A 16,494-nucleotide genomic window follows, 5' to 3' on the forward strand; every position below is an offset into this window, starting at 1 on the left:
GCGCACTCCCCTCCTCGGGTGAGGAAAGGCGCTGGATGCCAGGCGGACACCCCTCCTCGGTCGGGGAGGCAAGGTGTTGGGTGCTGTATCAGCCTGCGGACAGCNGCCAGGCGAACACCCCTCCTGGGCAGAAGAGGCGCAGGACGATCTGGTCCAGCTGCGGGTCCCCTCTCCAGCCTCTAGTGACATTCTTTAATGAACAGGTTATGAAGCAATATTTTTCTTCTTGGGCTATTTTACTACAGCTCAATTTAGCAGGCCACATTCATGAAAACTTAAATTAAAAGTGATTTTGAATGGTTTCTTGGAATATGGGGGGAAGAGTTTTGGGAAAATGGTATTACTATCACATCTAAGATAATCATGAGAACTTAAAAATAGTTAACCATCGTTATGCATTGATCCACTTTATTTACAAATCAGACACCTGGTTAAATTTTTTTTCATGGCAAAGTAGTTACATGATGAGATTTCATAATGTAATACTTTTTAAAGCAGAATTTAATTCGACAAATCAAAACTGTAGATAACCATTGTAGAAATCCCACAACTGAAAGTAAATTTTATTACCAAAAAAGAGATTAGAGATTTCTTAGGCTTGGAAGACCAAAGACCTCAAATTTCAGCTGAAATTTCACATAAAGATCCTGCTAGAGCAAGGAAAAAGAAGCAAAGACTTTTAATGAGCATAGAAAACACAGCCCAAGTGATCAGTGCGCTGGATCCCACAGGAAACCCCACAGAAGCAGAGAGCAAGATAGTGTTTCCTAGGGGCCAGAGGAAGAATGGAACCAGGAGTTGTGATCAAGGGTTTTTATTCAGCTACAGTAAAAGAATACATTTTGAGTGCGGATGTGCAGTGGTCTGATGACTAACACTGTACCGTGCATTCACAATAAGATAGGATAGCAAATCTCACACCAAATATTTTAAAGCTGCGCCAACACTTTAAAGACATTAAAACCTGTTATACTGCATAGCTGTCCTCTAGTTTCATGTTGTTTAAACTTTTTATGAATGTATTTGTGTGATTTGCCAGCATGTATGTCTATGGGTGACGGGCATACCTGGAGCCTGTAGAGGCTAGAGAGGGCATTGGTTTATTTAGAACTCCAGTCACAGCTTGTTGTGAGATTCGTCTTTGTGGGTCTGAGATATCATACTTACCATGGCATTTCCTAGGTCTTTCAATTTCATACAAACTTCATTATTTCATTTTTCATTGTATATGTGTAGCACATTTTCATTATTCTTTGTTGGTTTAGATCTAAGCTTGTTCCCTTTCTTTGCTACTGTGAACAGTAAGTGTGGATGTGTAGAGAAGTTGCATGAGCCGACTGCTTCCAGCTTGCTAGCTGCGAGGCAACCCGGGATGCTCCTGCCACTCTCAGCAGACTGAGACACCAAGGAAGCTGACTTCCTCAAGCAGAGAATCCTCAGGTTTTGCCAAGTAAGATACATGTCTGAGGAAGTGGCCTTCGTGATCCTTTTCTCATGACAAAATAACTTTGTTATTTTAGATGTGTTAGGCAACACATCTAAGAGTTGGACTGCTAACAGATTTCTCAGTCTGCAAGGAGGTTTAAGTCACTTGGAACCAAGACAAGCTATTGCTAGGGAAACCACACCTGATGAGGACTAGAAAGTGTGGCAAATCTTTATTCTGCTTTGCCTTTAAAAGAAGTTAAAACTTTAAATAAACTGCACCTTAGCTGCCTTGGTTGTGTACCCTTGTGTCCTGGTTAATGTTACCCTCACTTGGGACCCTTTTAAGGCACCAGACGGTGACATGGATCCACAGGTATCTCTGTGGTAGAACACAAAATCCGTTGAATAAATGAGTAGGTGTGGTCATATGGTTGGCTATTTTTAGCTTTTTGGGAAATACACTGCTTTACATAATGGTTGTAGTAGATTACATCCCTGTCAGCCGTGAAGAAGAATTCTTCTTTCCTATCATTTCAACAACCATATTATCATCTCCTTGATGATAGCCCTTCTTCCTAGGGTCAGATGGGATGTAACACAGTTTTGATTTTTATTTCACATATGATTAAGGATGCAAAACACTTCTTAAGAACTTAAAAAGCCATTTGTGTTCCTTTTGTTGAAGTCAGTCTATTTCCTTAGCTTGTTTATTGACTGGAAGCCTTGGGAGGTTTGGATGTTTAACCTTTACACTTCTTCATGTACTCTAGGTGTTAAGCTGCTCTCTTAAACATAGTTGGCAAAGATTGTCCCCCATTCTGTGGGGATGTCTATTTACTCTGCAGACAGTTTCCTTTCATGTGCAGGAACATTTTAATTTTATGTAACCTTATCTTCCTGTGTTAGTGAGATCTTGTTCAGAAAGCTCGTATCTATCTTTCTGTCTTGCAGTGTACTTCATGTTTATTTCTAATGTAGGCATGGTTTAGGGTTTAAATTAATAGCGTTGATGCACAATATATTAATTTTAATGAACTGACGCCACAATGGATGCTTTATGACACTGTAAAAGCAATAAAAATGATACTAGATGATGAAAAGTTTTTTCATATTTCCAGATTAGTAGAATTTATACAGTGAAAATGGCTGCATTACCAAAACATTCTACAGATTCAGTGCAATCACCATCAAAATCCCAATGATATTTATCACAGACCTAAAAAAAAAAAAAAACAATTAAAATTTTCATGTGGAAACATAAAAGTTCCAAATAGACAAAACAGTCCTTTACATAATCTTAGCATAATGACCAGTGCTGGGGATATCACAATACTTGACCTTAATTTGTAACACAAAGCTATAATGACAAAGGCAGCATATTATTGCCAACAGAAACACACAATGGAGTAGGAGACCCATAAATGGGTCTATACAGCAAAGGACACCTAGATTTTACAAATGCATCAAAACTGTGCTTTCCTTCAAAATAGCAACAGATTATTGCAACACCACAGATTGTCTGGACTCAGTGTTAAGGTTCAGACTAAGGATCTGCCATCTAGATTTAGGGTTAGAACAGAGGACTTGATGAGATGGGGGCCATGCTTGCTCATCACCTCCCTGTGCTAGCTGTGGAACTGTTACTATATAACTATATGTAGAAATGATATTGCATTTCTCAGGGTTTTGAGCTTCCTACAACGGGGTTGCAGAGTGGAACAATGTAAATCAACATTCCCTAAACCATATCTGGTTTTGTATACTTTCTGAGATTCTATTCTATGAGATACAGTTCTACAATGGTGAATTCTTAGCTGAAACTGTTGAATATAATCAAAACTTTAGAGTGAATTTTCGGGTAAGGATACTGCTTCCACAAGGACAAATCTAATAAATAGTTCTAAAAGGACAGGAATGAGTGAAATATTAAAGATAAATGAAAATAGGCTTTAATAAAATCAGTGCATATACTCAGTGTCATTATCATGCCTCCAGCTTCTTCACTGAGCAGGATACAAGCCAGTCTTCATGAAAGATAGTGTGTGGCTCTTAACACTGTGTCCTTAAATGTTGTATTATTGAGTTCTTTCAAAGAAGTAGCTGGGTTGATAGTAAGGAAAATTGCATTGTACCTCCAAGGTAGTCATTTGAGACATGAAGAAAACAAGTTAGAGCAAAGGGGAGGTCCTCCCAGCCCCATGTTTTGTAAGGTTTGAAAATGCAGAATGGAGGTGCAATTCGGAGGGGCAGAGCTTTTTCAATCCTAACACTGTAAAAAGTAATATAAGCTGCACACAAATTGAGAGATTTACATTTTTTTTTGTCAAAAGGAATATTTTAAAGCTTTGTAAGAGAATTCACCAGCTGTGTAGGTAAAACACTAGCTGCCCAAACCATTTTAAATTCCAGAGGGACAATGATTATTTTTCACATAAGCTGGTCTCATGCAGTTCTTAGAACACACTTATTTTAAAATACATTGCTATTTACCTGAGAGTCAAATGGAACTTAATATTCTACATTTTTTTTATCTGCTAAAGCTGAGAACAATAATACCAGAGGGAGTGGAAGGGGCGATATGAAGTTCTGTAATTCAAGGGCTGCAGTGTATTGTATTGATTTAATTGTGAACAATACATCAATATGTCTGCCACAGCCAACTTGATTTGAATAGCCCTGTCTGAAAGTTTCCTTTTCCTCCTTGGTGTGTTGTATCCATAGGAAATATTGCTGACATAACAACTCAATTCATAGTGATTCTAAAAATACTATATAACTGGATGTAGTTACCAATTACACAATTATACCATTGCCTTGGACCAGACATAGTACAGGCAAATGAGCAACTAAACCATAGCTTTTCCAAATGATGGATGGATAGAGGGCCTACTCTAACTATGGGGTAAATACCGCCCAAAGAATCTTCCAAACCTACTTCACCACAACTTCTATCTGAAAGATACAAGAACTAAGTTTTCTTTGGAACTAAATTGACACCAATGTAACAGAGAATGAAATATGTTTCTCTGTGAGGCAACTTTAAGTATTTTTAAATAACATACAATTATATAATATGCCATCTAGAGTACACTTTCAAATTCACCAGGTTTACAGCCACTTCTCCTAAAGCTCTTTGTCTCTGCATAAACTCCTCAATTTCACAGTCTCAATTTCCTCTCTACAAAATAAAGAAAAAAACTAATAAATATTCATGCATTAGTTTATTTTAAGAATTAAGCGAGATGTTAGACCTTGAAGTAGGACTAAAATGCTTGTCCTCCGTCATTTCCAGCAATAATGCCAACACAGAAAGAAATAGTTAGAAGGCAAACAAGCCATGTGACACTAAAGAAAGCATCCACATAAAAAGCACAGAAATTATCCTTTCAGTTGTTGTCCCAAGGAGACTGACTTGGTTTCCTTTCTTTTTCTTTTGTTGTTAAATAGATTTTTTAAACTTATATAATTTTATAATTAAGCAAAATTAATATTTAATTGACCATAGTCAGAGTACATTTTTAAAAACTGTCTTCAATATCTTTTTAAACCAATTATTTTTTTATTAAAACATAATTACATATCATTCTTCCCCTTTGTCTCTCCAATCCCTCCCATATCCTTTTCTATTACTTCCTCTCAAACTCATGGTCTCTTTTTCATTGATGATTATTGTTAAACAAACACACTCATACATTCAACCTACTACATCTATTTAGTGGTGCTCATACATATGTTTTAGAGTAGACCACTTTGTATTAGATAGCCAATTAGGATGCTAACCCCTGAGAGAGACTACTTCTTCTGTCAGAAATCTTTGGTTGTCTATAGCTTTTTGTCTAGTTATGGGATACCATGAGATTTCTTCCTTTTATCTTGGCATGTCTGTTGGTATTCAAGTTATTTCTCCTTCTCTCAGGAGTCATTAGTTGACTGTAGTTATTTGTCTAGCCACCAGAACCCATTAGATAGCTTACTTCTACATTAGCATGTCTGTTGGTAATCAAGTTAAACTCAACTTAAATCTTTTGAGTCTTTGTCCAAAGTTTAGGGTTTCTTAAACAATAGAGGTACTTGCCTTCAACTTGTGAGAAATAAACAAGGGCAATGCCAATGACTTATATTTATGGAATAGTCATTTGGACTCCCCTGACCAACAACTCCAATGACTGTTCTTGTATCTGGTACTGGATGAGGGGCATGTTAGATAGCCTAATGTTTTCGTAAAAACATTATCAGTACATTTTCATGTATTTCTCATAACTTTTTTGAATATTATACATTGTACTTTGATATTTATTCTTCTAGTCCTTTACAAGTAAATCCTACTGATTCCCATGCCCGACTACATACAGCACTCCAACTTCATACCCTCCTCATTTTATATAACCCACTAGGTCAAATTAGTGCTGCCCATATACTTTTAGATGTAGGGCTAGCTAATGGTGTGTGGTTGATCTCCTATGGCCTACACCATCCAATGGAGTGTGGTTGAGCTACTGTGGCCTGTTTGACTCTTCCACTCACAGAAGTCATCAACTATCAAAAGTCTTTCAGTATTTGGAACTTGTGAATTCATCTTCATGATAAAATATTGACCAGTTTGATCTGGTGCAAGCAAGCAAAATTTCCATGAGCTCATTAATGCACCAGCCCTGTCATATTTGGAAGTTGCTGGGTTTTGTTTTTGTTTTTTTTTTTTTATGTTTTTCTCTAATCTCTAGGTCTTACAGTCTTTTTCGCCCCTCATCTATGATGATTCCTGAGTCTTGGGAATTAGTCATATAAATGTCTCCTTGGATATGTATTCCATTGATACTTAGTGTCTAAATTTGACCAACTGTGGATTTCTACCTTAGTCAACATCAACTGAACAAAGTTCTCTAATGAAGTCAGAGAACTGTAATGAGCCATAGGTAGACATGAAAATTTAAAAAGCAGCTTGTCTCTATAGTCATTTAACAGGATGGTAGTACTAGGTTTACCACTGGGACCTATGAGCTCCTCAACCATTGATTCCTAACCATATTTAAAGTATTAGACAAGTGTTTTCTCCTGTGAAGTGGACATTAGAATATTGACATATAAGTTACCTAGAGCAGGCATGCTGCTATTGTATCTCTGGGCAGTTTACAAGTTTCACATATGGGTAAGCCTGTTAATTCTTTCATCCCCAGCTTCTGATATAGTACCTTTTGTTACTATGAAAAATGCCCAGCAGGGAGAAAGTTTTCTTATCAGGACCAAGTTCCTTTCTGCATGTCTTGTGACCAATATATGTGATGTTTTCACCAATGATTCCTTTCAATTAAGTTCAAGTAAGCAATTAAAACCAATAGTAATAGCCTGTCTTGTTTTCCGGTCTCTATTCTATATATGATCAACAACTTGGGAGGAGGTATCCTACACATAGAACTCTTCTTTGTTTGTTTCTTTCTTTGGGCAACATATGACTTATAGAAGAGTATTGTTACTTGTGTAGGATAATTAAAATTAAACTTTTTATAAATACACCCACCCACACACACACACACACACACACACACACACACACACACACAAAATAGTAGATTCTCATATGGCTCTTTCAAACATGCTTAGTCTTTATTATATCATCCTTATCACTTTCTCTATTCTATGCTCCCATTTCTCTCCATATTTAAGCATGCTTCCTCATTACCCCTGTCAGAAAAATTCTAAAGAACACTAGTCAGGTTGGCCCTAACCAATTTCTTTTTCTTTCAGACTATCAGAAATTGTAATCATAACATTAGAATAAGAATATATATGTATTTCTTGGGACAAAGAATAAATATCATAGTTACCATAGAATCTACTGGGATCACATATATGAGCATGATGTTTTGGTGGTTATATAGGAAAGAAAAAGGTAAATAAACAAGACAATAATGCTTCTGTATATTAAAGCAGGAGTGGAGGCCCTACCTAGGAAAGCTGAAGAGTTCTAGGGAATACAGGACTAAACAATTGTGTATGAGGGGATGCTGGTTACAAATCAAAGGCAATGTACATTTGTGTATGTTTCATACTGGAGGAATTTGAGTCACTAACTTGAAGGATTGCCAAGAAGGCATTGCTCTGAATTTTGCCTTTACCCAGCATAGTCTGCAGAGTTGTGCTGGTGATAAATGAGGTCACTAACTGTACCTAGTTGTTTTCTGATTTTTTTACAAATTTAATTACCAGTTATTCATTTTCCTCCTATTTCAATCTTAGTTTGGGTTAGCAGTATGTATTTTAAGTATTTCAACCTAATGTCTCATTTTAACAGACACCCTACTGTTCTCATAACTCCTACCTCACCTAATATTTAGATATATTTGTAATATTTTTCAAAAAAGAATACCCCAACATTTTTCTCACCAAATCTCATTCATGAGTTCCATATCTGCAGGTGTGTATGTAGATACTACCATCCCTGCAAATTTACCCTCTTCTTATAGTCCCATTATCTGCCTGTCCCTTTACTCACACCCCTATTTGCCCTCCATTAATGATGGGAAAACCCACCTTTTTCTTTTGTTCTTCATATACAACCCACAAAGCTAGATTTTCATTGCTATTTTACCATTTTATTTTAAAACAGACTTTCTTTTTCTAATTGACAACAATTTGGATCTGGGGACATTATAAATATACCCTAATATACTGCCCTTTGCCTTTTCATAATTTAGCACTTCTACATATTTAGAAGATTAAATTTATAAATTCCTAAAATAAGCTCATTTCAAGCTTTTTAGACTAATCTCATAGAAACCCCTTTCTTTTATGATATATATAGTTTTAGCTCTTTACAATATACATCAGAACAGAGAGAAATTTTATCTCTAAAATTTCTAAGCATATAAAGTCCTTGTTAATATTTAAACAAGTCTCCTTTTTGTAGAACCTCTTTGTTAATTTCATGGTGGAGGCAAAACAGAATACAATTAAAACTTGGTAGTGTATATGCTAAATGAAACTTCCTGTAGAATTGAAAGGATGTACTTCTGAGGGAACAGATTTTTGTAAAGAATTTCAGCCACTAAGTAGGTTAGTGACTTTTTAAATAAAAGTTTAAAACGTATCTTATTGCATACACTCAAAGTAAGCCTTGAAATAAATTGCTAAGCTGTGACAGCATATACTTATTCATATTAATAACAGCCACCATGAACTCACTTCTGACAATTCTTACAACACTTGATAACACATTACAATATGAACTATATATGCACAATTTTCCTCTTTATATTTTTCTTCAGAATAACTCCATGTGTTGTCTATGACAAGCAAAGAATACTTTGAAAGTAATGATGCTATGATATTACTATTTCCAGAATTTACTTTTGCTCTTTGATATTCCTCTACTTGGCAAAAAGGTGTGACAATTTCTACACTTTCAAGCAAGTTTTAAAGATTTAGGAAAGAGGATAAGCCAATGGTCATAACATTGTTGTTTACTATGTAAAAGAATTGAAGGAATCTCGACAGATGTTAGTGTTCTGCTGACTACAGAACAGCAGGGGTGGGAAGGTTCATGTTAGTGCCAGAAACCATGGTGTTCCACACATAGAGCAGCTCTTCTCTCATTTCCAGCAGAAAGAATTAAGCCTCTTAGCTTTTATTTGTATTTAACAAGATCCAGAACAGATGGCTTCTATCTGATTTTTGAAATGGTACAGATAATGATTCTAGTTCTGTACCCATCAACTTCTACAGCCAACACCACAACACTTTGTGAGCACCCTTGAGTTGTGTAACTTTTCATATTAAAACATAGATGAGCATCTTTTCATCCTAGACAGACCATCAGTAAAAGAATGAAGTTATTTCAAACAAGTGCTGCTTAGAAAGCCAGTAGGTTTATTAAACATACTTATAGGAGTATGGATGAAGTTACTTATAAGCATATTAGTGACTCTAAGGTATCTGCACTGTCAAAAAGCATACCTAATATAGGTGATGACTAATGAGAGCTGCATCTCTGGAGCACCCTGAAAACTTGCAGTCACATGATTCAATAATTTTTAACACACATAAACTATTGCTTACTCTCTAATAATCTTACAGAGGGGCTTTGTACATCTTGTATGTTTCAGAAACTTCCTGTCCCTTATAAATTTCATTTACTTTTGGAAGCTTATAAACTTTGTTCACTTACTGAATTTCAAAAAAATCTCTTCTTATTGCAGAAAGAAATGCTTCATTTGGAGAAATAACTACATAATACAAAGTCATGCAGAAAATTGGTAAGGTCCATGAGGCCTGGTACATCAGGAGCATCCAAGTTAGACCCCAAACTACCCCAATTCTCCTGCACACCTGGTTCCCTAAGGGCAGTACATGCAGCTACCCTAAGATGCATGCTGCCCCTCACCCCCAGATCCATTTCCCAGCTGCCATTCATCCATCTTTACCAGACCTGCTACAACATCCAGGTTAGACCTACCTCTCTGGAGAATTGCTACACTAGGAACATCCAGGGACAAGCAGATGGCTAAAGGCTAGCATATGAACACAAACAACAATATCCAGGGCAAAATGGTACTACCAGGACCCAGCTATCCTACTACAACCAGCCCTGGATATATTAACATAGCCAAAGCATAGGAAGATAACCTGAAAACCAATCTTTTAAAGACAATAGAGGCCTTTAAAGGGAAATGAATGTATCCCTTAAAGAAATGCAGAAAAGTACAATTATATAGGTGAATAACACTATAAAATATCTGAAAATGGAAATAGAAAAATTAAGAAAACACAAATTGAGGGAAAACTGGAGATGGAAAACCCAGGGAAGAGAACAGGAACTACAGACACAAGGAGCACCATCAGAATACAAGAGGATGAAGAGGGAATACAAGGTGTAGAAGACACACTAGACAAAATTAATACATCAGTCAAAGATAATATTAAATCTAAAAGATTTATAACATAAAACAACAAGGATATTTGGGATACTATAAAAAGATCAAACCTAAGAATATTAGGAATAGAAGAAAGTGAAGAGTCCCAGATCCAGAGCCCAGAAAATATTTTGAACAAAATCATAAAAGAGATGTTTATAAACATAACAGGAGCTTACATAACACCAATTAGATTGGACTAGAAAAGAAAATCCTCCTACCACGTAATAATCAAAACACTAAGTGTACAAAACAACAAAAGATTATTAAAAGCCACAAGGGGAAAAAAGCCAAGTAATATACAAAGGCAGACCTATAAGAATTACACCTTATTCCTCAAGAAAAACTATAAAGCTAGAGGAGCCTAAACAGATAGATGTCTTGCAACCTCTAAAAGACCACAGATACCAACCTAGACTACTACACTGAGGAGAACTCTCAATTACAAAAAAATGGAGAAAATGAGATGTCCAAGACAAAATCAAATTTAAACAATATTTATCCACAAATCCAGCCCTACAGAACATACTAGAAGGAAAACTCCAACCCAAGGAGGTTTCCAAGAAAACACAAGAAACAATTCCTTACCACCAAAATCAAAAGAAGGAAAGCACATGCAGATGAGCACACACACACACACACACACACACACACACACACACACACAAACACATCACCAACATAAAAATGACAGGAGCAATCATTGGTTATTACTATCTCTCAAAAATCAATGGAATGATTCCTCAATTAAAAGACAGGCTAACAGAATGTATGTGTAAACGAGATCCACAATTCTGCTGCATATAATAAACACACCTCAGTAGCAAAGATAGACATAACCTCAGAGTAAAGGGCTCAAAAAAATTACTTCCAAGCAAATAGAAAAAGGATGCAAGCTGTACTAGCCATTCTAATATCTAATAAAGTAGATTTTGAAGCAAAGCTAATGAACAGACTTGGGGAAGGACATTTCATACTCATCAAAGGAAAAATTCAACAAGAGGACATCTCTATTCTGAACATCTATTCCCCAAATGCAAAGGCATCTGCATTCCTAAAAGAAACGTTACTAAAGCTTAAACTATACAGTGAACCCCACACATTAGTAGTAGAAACATCAACACCCCATTCTTACCAATTGACAGGTTATTGATACAGAGACTAAACACAGAAATAATGACACTAACAGATGTTATGATTCAAATGGACCTTACAGATATCTACAGAACATATTACCTAACCACAAAAGAAAATACATTTTTCTCAGCAGCTCATAGAACCTACAAAATTGACCATGAAGTTGATCACAAAGCAAGTTTCATTGGATACAAGAAAATTGGAATAACTCCTTGTATCTTACCAGATCATTATGGATTAAAGTTCGACTTCACCAACAAAAGAAACAATAGAAAATCTATAGACTCATAGAAACTGAGCAATGATCACTGTGTCAGGTAAAAAATATGGAAAAAAATTGAAGACTTTCTGTAATTCTATGAAATTATACAATGTACCATACACAAACTTATGAACCACAATATGAAAGCAGAACTAAGAAGAAAGCTCACTGCACTAAGTGCCTTCATAAAGCAACTGGAGAGTTCTCATACTAGCAATTTAAAAGTACGCCTGAAAACTCAATAACAAAAAGAAATAAACTCACTCAAGAATGGTAGATGGCAGGAGATAATCAAATTCAGGGCTCAAGTCAATTAATTAGAAACAAAGAGAACAATACAAAAAAACAGGATCTAATACTTGGAGAAAATCCACAAGACAAACCCTTAGCCAAACTAGTTATATAGCAGAGAGATAGTATCCAAATTAACAAAATCAGAAATGAAAAGGGAAACATAATAACAGAAACTGAGGAAATTCTAAGAATTATTATATCTTACTTTAAAACCCTGTACTAGACAAAATTGCAAAATCTAAATGAAATGGGCAATTTTCTAGATAGATACCACTTACCAAAGTTAAATCAATATCAGGTAAACTATTTAAATAGTCCTATAACTCCTAAGGAAATAGAAGTGATCATTGAAAGTATTCCAACCAAAAGAAGCATAGGGCCAGATGGTTTAAGTGCAGAATTCTACCAGAATTTCAAAGAAGAACTAATACCAATACTCCAAACTATTCTACAAAGTAGAAACAGAAGGAACATTGCTAATGTCCTTCTATGAGGCCATAGTTACCCTAATACCTAAACCATACAACTCAATAAAGAAAGAGAACTTCAGATCAATTTCCCTTGTGAAAATCCAATAAAATAATTGATACAAAAAATTCAATAAAATACTTGCAAACTGAATTCAAGAGCACATAAAAAATTCATCCAACATCAAATAGGCTTCATCCCAGTGATGCAGAAGTGGTTCAGTATATGAAAATCTATCAATGTAATCAGCCATATAAGCAAACTGAACAACTTCAACAACAACAACATAGTCATATTATTAGATGCTGAAAAGGCCTTTGACAATTTCCATCACTTCCCAGTATGTTAAAAATCTTTGAGACAACAAAGATACAAGATACACACCTAAACATAATAAAAGCAATATACAGCAAACCAATCGTGAAATTAAATGGAGAGAAACTTAAAGCAATTCCAGTAAAATCAAGGAAAAGACAGGTTGCCCACTCTTTCCATATCTATTCAAAATAGTACTTGAAGTTCTAGCTAGAACAATAAGAAAACTAAAGGAGATCACAGTGATAAACATTCAAAAGAATGAAGTCAAAGAATGGCTTTTCACAGATGATATAATAGAATATTCAAGCAACCCCCAAAATTCTACCTGAGTTGATAAACAGCATTAGCAAAGTGGCTGGATACAAAGTTAAGTAAAAATTAAAAATAAGTAGCCTTCTTTTATACAAACAATAAATGGACTGAGAAAGAAATCTGGTAACCAACATTTTTCGCAATAGTCACAAGTAATATAAAATACCTTGATATAATTCTAACCAAGCAAGTGAAAGACCAAGAATTTCAAGGCTTTGAGGAAAGGAATTGAGGAAAATATTAGAAGATGGAAAGATCTCCCATTTTCATAGATTTGTAGGATTAACATCTTACCACAAGCAATCTACAGACTCAGTGCAATTCCCATCAAAATTCCAACACAATTCTTTACTGACATTGAAAGGTCAATTCTCAACTTCATATGGAAAACAAATAACCTGGGAGAGCTAAGACAATCCTGTACAATAAAAGGACTTCTGGAGGTATCACCATCCTGAATTTCAAGCTATCTTACAGTGTCATAAAATCCAGACAGGTTAATCAATGGAATAGAATCAAAACCCAGAAGTAAATCCACATACCTACAGAAAGCTCATTTTTGACAAAGAAGCTAAAACCATACGATGAAAAACTAAAAGCATTTTCAACAAATGGTGCTGGTCTAATTGTATATCTGCATGTTCAAGAAAGAAAATAGATCCATATTTATCACCCTGTGTACTGGATAGCTTTGTGTCAACTTGACACAGCTGGAGTTATCACAGAGAAAGGAGCTTCAGTTGGGGAAATGCCTCCATGAGATCCAGCTGTAAGGCATTTTCTCAATTAGTGATCAAGGGGGGAGGTTCCCTTGTGGGTGGTGCCATCTCTGGGCTGGTAGTCTTGGGTTCTATAAGAGAGTGGACTGAGCAAGCCAGAATAGGCAAGCCAGTAAAGAACATCCTGCCATGGCCTCTGCATCAGCTTCTGCTTTCTGACCTGTTTGAGTTCCAGTCCTGCATCCTTGGGTGATCTACAGCAGTATGGAAATGTAAGCGGAATAAACCCTTTCCTCCCCAACTTGCTTCTTGGTCATGATGTTTGTGCAGGAATAGAAACCCTGACTAAGACACCCTGTACAAAATTCAAGTCCACAAGTATTAAAGACCTCAACATAAATCTGGATTCACTAAATATAATAGAAGAGAAAGTGTGAAATACTCTTGAATGAAATGGTACAACTTCCTGAACAGAACATCAACAGGGTAGGGGCTAATGTCAACAATTAATAAATGGGACCTCATGAAACTGAAAACTTCTCTAAGGTAAAGAACACCATCAATAGGACAAAACTGCAGCCTACAGAATGAGAAATGATATTCGCCAACCCTCCATCTGACTCAGGACTAATATCCAAAATATATAAAGAATACAAAGAAATTAAATACCAACAAATTAAATAACTCAATTAAAAATGGAGTATAGAGCTAAACACAGAATTCTCAACAGAGATTCTTTGATGGCCAAAAATAACTTAAAGGTTTAGTGTCCTTTATCAACAGGGAAATGGAAATCAAAGTGACTCTGAGATTCCAACTTACACCTGTCAAAATGGTGTGGAGGATGCGGAGCAAGGGAAACACTCCTCCATTGTTGGAGGGCAAACTTGCACAATCAGTTTGGAAATCAATTTGGCAGTTTCTCAGAAAATTGGGAATAGTTCTATCCCAAGACCCAGCTATACCACTTCTGGGAATATACCCAAAAGATGCCCCATTATACCACAAGGGCACTTGCTCATCTGTGTTCATAACAGCTTTATTTATAATAACCAGAAACTAGAAACAACCTAGATGTCCCTCAATTGAAGAACAGATAGAGAAAATGTGGTGCATCTACACAACGCTGAAAACTGATAAACTATTAAAAACAAAGACATTATAAAATTTGCAGTTCATGTTGATGGAACTAGAAAATATCATCCTGTGTGAGGTAAAACAGACCCAGAAAGGCACATATCATATATACTTACTCATTGATCTACATTAGCTGTAAAGTACAGGATATCTATGCTACAATCTATAGACACAAAGAAACTAATTAAAAATGAGAGAGAAGATTGGGAGTAAGAATGGACATTGTTGTGCGGGGTGGGGGGGCATCCCTGGGAATAGCTGGAGACCTGGAAATAGAAAGGCTCTGGGGAGTCTTTGAGTGTGACCCTAGCTGAGACTACTAACAGCAGGGGAAATGGAGCCTAAAGAGGCTACCTCCTGTAGCCATATGGTGGTTTGATGTTTATTTCTGAGCTTGTGACATATTGTTATTAACCTATGCATCATTTGTATGTTAAATGATTTTCTTTTTTATCTCCTCAAATATTATGTCTATTACCTCACATTATCCATACTAGTGTACATCTTAAGCTATCTTGGGAAAATTCATTTACAGATAACCATCATCACATCTAGTTAGGTAAATCCACTAGGATCAAAATCAGTATAAATATCTCCACCCATTCCTCAAGAGAAGAGAACAGGAGTCTTTGGGGTGACTGTAGCCTATGCTCCTAGCAGTGGGATATAGAGCTGAGTCGGAAGAGGCCACCTCCCATAGCCAAGTGGGCTTCCAGTGGAGGGAGGGAAATACCAACCTACTTACAAATCTTTGACCCAAAATTTCCTCTGCTTGCAAGAAGTGTAGGAATAAAGATAGAGCTGAGATTGAGGGAATGGCCAACTTATGAATGGCCCACCTTGAAACACACCCCATGGGAGAGGGACAACTCCTAACACTGTTAATGGTATTCTATTATGTTTGCAGACAAGAACCTAGCATAACTGAGAGGTTTCATTCAGCACTTGATAGAAACAGATGCAGACACCCACAGTCAAACATCAGGTGCAGCTTTAGGAGTCTTGTGCTAGAGTCAGGAATAGTACTGAGCAAGCCAAAGGAGTCAAGAACACTACAAGAAGACAGAAAATCAACTAACCTGAATGTGTGGTGGCTCACAAAGACTGAGCCACCAACCAAAGAACATGGAGGGGATGAACCTAGGCTCCCTATGCATTTGTAGCAGATGTACAATTTAGTCTTCATCAGGTCCCCTAAAAATTAGGGAAGGGGCTGTCTCTGACTCTGTCGCCTGCCATTACATCCCATTCACCCGGACGGTCTGACTGATTGGACCTCAGTGGGAGAGGATGTGATTAATCCTGCTGTGATTTGATGTTTCATGGGCGGATGGTATACAGGAATGGAAGGAAGTAATGGGAAGAGGGAATTGTAAGGGTAGGACTTGAAGGAGAGGAGGGAGGGGGCAGCAATACAAATGTAAAGGAAGGAAGGAAGGAAGGAAGGAAGGAAGGAAGGAAGGAAGGAAGGAAGGAAGGAAGGAAGGAAAGAAAGAAAGAAAGAAAGAAAGAA

This window comes from Mus pahari, chromosome 10 (genome assembly GCF_900095145.1).
Source record: "Mus pahari chromosome 10, PAHARI_EIJ_v1.1, whole genome shotgun sequence".
NCBI classification, from domain to species: domain Eukaryota; kingdom Metazoa; phylum Chordata; class Mammalia; order Rodentia; family Muridae; genus Mus; species Mus pahari.